We start from the raw sequence: 6000 nt of genomic DNA on the forward strand, positions 1-6000 counted from the left end.
TAATCGACTAACTATGTAAAATGAAAGTTCTTATGTGATTGCTATTGTTTGCCAGAGACATGCACACTAAACAGTGGTTTTGTCTAAATGCCATGTTGCCACCTAATATCTTTAAGAAGTTTACAGCGGAATACTTTCAGACAACTGCGAGTGGCTATCCAAGGTGCTCAATTATGCAAATATTGACTTGAGCTTGTACAGCAGTGAGATCCCAGTGGGAAATGTAAGATCTTACAGAGACTATCCAATTCCAAGGAATATCAAGATGTTGTTTAACCACTATTCCACTGACATGGACTTTCCTATGCATGTATACTGCTTCTGTATACGTGGTGCCACTAAGGAAAGTAAATCTTAAAAAACACATCTGACATCCTGGGATAGTGTTTATAGTCCCCTGGGGTTGTAAAATGCATTGAAGATTCCCATGGTGTCTCTGTCTAGCAAACAATCTTTACAAACTTGATGTTGCTCTTTTTGGCTTTGGCTATCCCCTCTCCCCAGCTCCACCTTACTATTGGCCATTTAAAGTGTTGAGTGACTTTAGATAGGAATCTTACTTCTTGTGTTATTTTGGTAAAGCAGCCATAGTCTGTGCAAAAAGCCATGTGCCCTCCCCACAGCTGCTGTGAAGGACCCCATGCTGTGAAAGCAGTGATCAGTTTGCAGAGGCTGGGCACACCTCCTGCTGAGCAAGATCTCTCCAATCAGTGAAAATTAGGAGCTTTGCTGATTGCAGGGCTATATGAAATATGTGCAACTGTATAAATAAATACAAATGTTGGCTTTACTTTAGTTAAGCTTAAAACTGATGTCTCACAATAACATTTCAAGTCTCATTTGTAGGGCAGCGCCCATGTTGTAGCATTTGGTCTTCAAGCCTTCATGAACCAGTAAAGACTAGGGGTTAAAATTGACCTCAAGTGTAAATATTACCAAAGTTCAGCTGAGGTCAGGTGATTGTCCTGAATGGCACTTCTTTTCTTAAATTATAAACTGGTGTGTTACAAAATTATGCTGTCAAAGCTTAGCATAGCTGTTACTAGAGAACTGCTTACCCCATGTCATACCCATGTCAGAGTTGAGCGCTTTGTTCTGACATAAAAAGCAGATCCTCAACAAAGTGAGATATTAGAGAAAAGTGGTTTCTGATTTCACACACACTACATTCCTGCCTTGTTCATATATACGTACGTCTAATGGGCTTTAAGAAATGTCATGCAATTGTTTTTGCAAGACTTTATATGCATTTGTGGTTATATGGCAAGGATTTTTTTCTCCTCCCTCCTGCCGTGACTTTTTAAACATGCAAAGCAGAGTAAGGTGTCTATAGATTCTAGTACTTTGATCAGGTGTTTTATTATAAATGTACATTGAAAGCTTCATGTTGCTGTTTTGCATATAGAGGCTTCAGATAATATATATATATATATATATATATATATAAATATATATATACATAAATATTTATTTAGGAAGACTCTTTAGGAAGATTTATTTAGGAATATTTAAGATTTTAGGAAGACTCCAGAGAGTCCATACTCTGGTAGTATGATATAAAAGGAACTTTCAGTTCTGGAAAAATAATGTTGGGGTGCCTGCTCATTTTATAGTTTGTCCTGTGCCTTGCAGTATGGGATCAAGTTGGTATAATTACAAATCCCTGGTACCTTATAGGTGTTTTCAATACAGAAATCATCATATAAATGTAAAGGCCTGTCTGATACCTCTAATCAGAAATCAAGCTTTACATGGTTGATTTAAAGTATAATGTCATATAAAGGTAATAACCTTCACATAGCCCTGGAATGCTATGTCTTTAACATTTGCTCCACTGTGGCTTAGATATGAAGAATACAAGCAAACACTTAAGACCCAGAACAAATCATACTGACATGACCTCAACACAAACCACATGTCAGATCTCTACTGCTGAACTTTGAGGTCCCTTAATAAAATCAAAGCAATCATCTACTTTCTGAATCAATTACACTTGTCTTTTGTCACTATTTAGATAGCTTTTGCATCTCAAGTCATGCATGATTTAAATGTTCTGTGCCTATTTCATGTGATTATCAAACAAGCCATCTCAGTACTCCCTGTAGATGCCTAAGTGTATTGCCCATACAGCATGGGGTTTGGGGAGCATGCAGTGCAATGCAATATGAGCTCAATTAACTAAATGGACTATAATGCAAATGTGAGGTGAGTATAGTCTGAACCAATATGCTCTCCTGTAATCAATGACAGGTATTGTTCATTATAGGCTTTGGTGCTTACCTGGAGTATTATGTTTAAAATGCAGAGCCAGAAATGCCAGATCGAACTGCTATGGCAGGAGAAGATCAATTACTGCATTGGAGATGATTTACTAAAGAAGTAGTAGTTGTTCACATTTTAGAGTTCAAACTTGTTTTGCAAAGTAATTGTTAGTGAAACAGGCAAAGCTGTGTGTACATTGTAGAAGTCATGTTAAATCTTTATTTCCCTAGCAGATAAAAAAAATGAACATTATTATTTACTAACATTCACTTTACATTCATTTTTGTAGGCTAAGAGCTTCTACTTCTTTAGTAAATCACACCCATTGCAACAGATTTTCTTTATGGAGCTATTGTGCTCATATTTTCTCACTATAAATCTGGTTTTGCATTTCAAAGAAGGCCTAATTATCTTTCAAAACTGCCTACTAGCTCTCTGACCATATTTCTTTGTATATTCACAAGTTTGCCAATGTAAAAAAAACCATGGTGAACATATTTGCACCATATAGGCTTTATTAGAATATGTATTATATATAAATAAATAAATAAAAATACAAGATTTAAAAACTACTAAAAGTGTACAGAAACAAAATACAATACAAAATACAATTAATTTTCTGATCTTTATAAATACTACCTAAAACCAGTACAAAAGTTGACCAATAGTTCTTTAAGAACTTTCTGTCGGTTGAATAATATTTACATGGCCAAATGTCACAGATTAGTATATTAGGTTAAAGGATAATTTCATAGTAACAAATAGCTTGTCTGATCTTAACATTTATTTTGCCATGTTTGATTTCCTCGCAGCTTCTACATGTTGCATGTAAACCTCACCGGGTGTTTTTGTGACATAATTGCTGGTACTCTTACAAAATTGTGTCAACATATTGACATCCATGAACTTGTCCTCAGTTATGGTGTGATACTTGACCCTATTTGGCGGGGAAATAGAGTGAAAACATGTAGATCATGACAGTGTATCTAGAGAGATGAAGCAGACCCATTTGATGCAATACCGTACTAAAAACCCATCCAGCATTTTTTTTCAGAGTAGCTACATCTGCTTAATAGCATTATAAATTTACATGTCATTGTGTCAAGGCCTTAGACATTATCTCTAATGAGAAAAAATAAGGTCGACAAATGTTTTTAATAACAGAACATATAACTGCATTACTTCAGAAGCAGTCTGACTTTTATAAAGAATCAATCATACCATTTGGAGACATAACGATATAACACTGTACAGATGCAGGTGAGTCATGATTTCCTTTAATTATTTTGATTCTCCGCTGATTTACTTTGATATTATTATAAAACTAACTTCTTTTTGTTAGCATGTCTATTTTAATTTGTATAGTGTGATATAGCAATGTTGTATGATTTTGGCTCCTGGCTGTATTCCAGATTGTCTGTATTGAAAGAAATAACAAACTTTGCTAGATGTGTGTAAAGTTAGTCTCCAGAGACTAGTGGTCTCTTATACAGAGTCAATAGGAACATACAATGTGGTTATATATTGTATGTTATTGATTTCAATAATGTATTGCAGTAGCTCAACCTGAACATGTAATGCATTCTGATCAGGTTAACTGCTCTAACTTGTCTATCTGAATTTTGAATTTGCCAAAAAACAAGACAAGTTAAGAAGTTAAAAATAAACTTTTCACTAGCTTGAAAGGTGTTGTAAAAGTATTTCAAACACATTTTACACATATATAATGAAATTTCAAAATAATCAAATTCTGTATTGTGTTTTTCTTTCACCAATGCAACATCTGTATGTGCTTTCAAATGGTACAACTCAACTGTAACGGAAATAAAACCCTTTAACACAGTCTTTCTAATGCAAATATTTGAAACACATCATGTTAATTTTATAAACTAAAGTGTTAGCCTTATCAACAAGCAGTCAGAACTCTATGGTAAAATATATTACAATAATATGTAAAAGTTTTACATATCTTGCAATGAATATACCTGAAACCTATATTAGATTAAACCATTTAAAAAGATACATAACTTATGCACAGTTGCCCTTTAACTAAGATTTTGCATATGGGTAACATGGCTACCTGTGGATCAACAGTTGCTATGATCTTTATGGATTGCAGATTCTTCTTCTGCTCTAATGCACTTTGTACCTGTATGAAATTGTGCTGCCCAGATCAAGAACAAGATGCATGTAAGTAATTAAGACTTTCTTTTTTTGCTATGGGTGGCCAAAGAAATAAAGTAAAATCTCAATTCACTCAATTCCTATATCCTACTAAAGTTAAGGTTTAGGTAATTTCAATATACAAGCATTTAGTTTTAAAATGTGTTTAAAAAGTATCTCTATCTATAGAAAAATATGTTTTTGACAGAAGTTTCAGGTTCATATTGATAATATATATTACTGAATCCACAGCACAATGCCCTGTTCTTCTGATATACTTTGAAGCATATGCCGACTGCTAAATCTGTCACAATGCTGTATCTTACAGCTGTTTAAATATGTATTCAGAACTGTAAAGAGGAGTCTCCATCCACTATAAAAAGACTAGAAAGTCCTTTATCAAAACTTTGGAGGAATGCAGTTAAAACCCCAGTAATATAACACCTTTGCAACAATTAGCCTTAGAATTAGAGTTCACTTGAAGTTCCACATAAATACAACCTAATAGGAGCAAGTAAGTACAAAGGAAAACAGACACTGAGGAAATGCAGGATTTCATAAGCTAGGTAGCTTACTTGAAAAAATCAAATCAAAACCACAACAACTGTTTGTTTTTTGTCAGAGGTGACCAACTCAGTTCCGCTTTAAACCATCGCATGATACCCAACTACTTCTGGTTGCCTGCCTTTTGGGAGTGAGGATATCACAAGCTGAGCTCAACTCAGCTGACCAAGATGGATTTATCTTCCTAAATGTTGTTCATTGACAGCAACAACTGCCCTGGGAGTAAATGTGAATGGCAGAGTCTCTTTACCACAAATGACAAAGTTTAAAGAGAACATGGTGGCTGGGAGGTAGCACTCTTGCCTTTGGAGCACTGTGTCACAGGTTTGAATCTCAGCCAGTACACTATCTGCATGGAGTTTGCATGCTTCCCCCTGAAAAAAAAATTGGCCTTAGACTGTATAAATGACATATGACTATGGTAGGGACATTAGGTTGTGGGCCCCTTTGAGGAACAGTTAGTGATGCAACTATAGTGCTGTGTAATATGATGGTGCTATATAAATACTGAATATTAATAATAAATTGGTAGGTGTTCAAAAAGTATCATCATATTAAAGGGGAACTAAACTGAAAACTGCCTAAAACAAAAAAAAATACTCCTACTTTCAATCCTGCAGGGCAGTCCGATCCATCCAGAGGTGTATTCCGTTTAGTCGACGCCATCTTCACCTCTTTTTCCTACGTCACCCGACCCAGGTGTGAGATCGGCTGATGTAGGATGGAAAAGATCTTGCCGGTCTCACTTCATATGCAAGACATCAGCAAAATTTAATATTTCTGTGTTTAGGTAGTGAAATTTCTGGGTTTAGGTACAGTTTAAGGGATATTTCAAATTAAAATCAGTTTGTGTCATGAGTTGAAGACATCACATTAACAGCCATTGAATGGTAAAAGAAATGAGATTTTTAAGGTGTGACAACAATTTATAAAAGAAAATTAAGAAACAAAACACAAATTCTTTTCACCTTAAATTCACAAAAGTTAACAAAAATAAACCATTTTAAAACA

Source organism: Pyxicephalus adspersus, chromosome 3, assembly GCF_032062135.1.
Source record: "Pyxicephalus adspersus chromosome 3, UCB_Pads_2.0, whole genome shotgun sequence".
Classification (NCBI taxonomy): domain Eukaryota; kingdom Metazoa; phylum Chordata; class Amphibia; order Anura; family Pyxicephalidae; genus Pyxicephalus; species Pyxicephalus adspersus.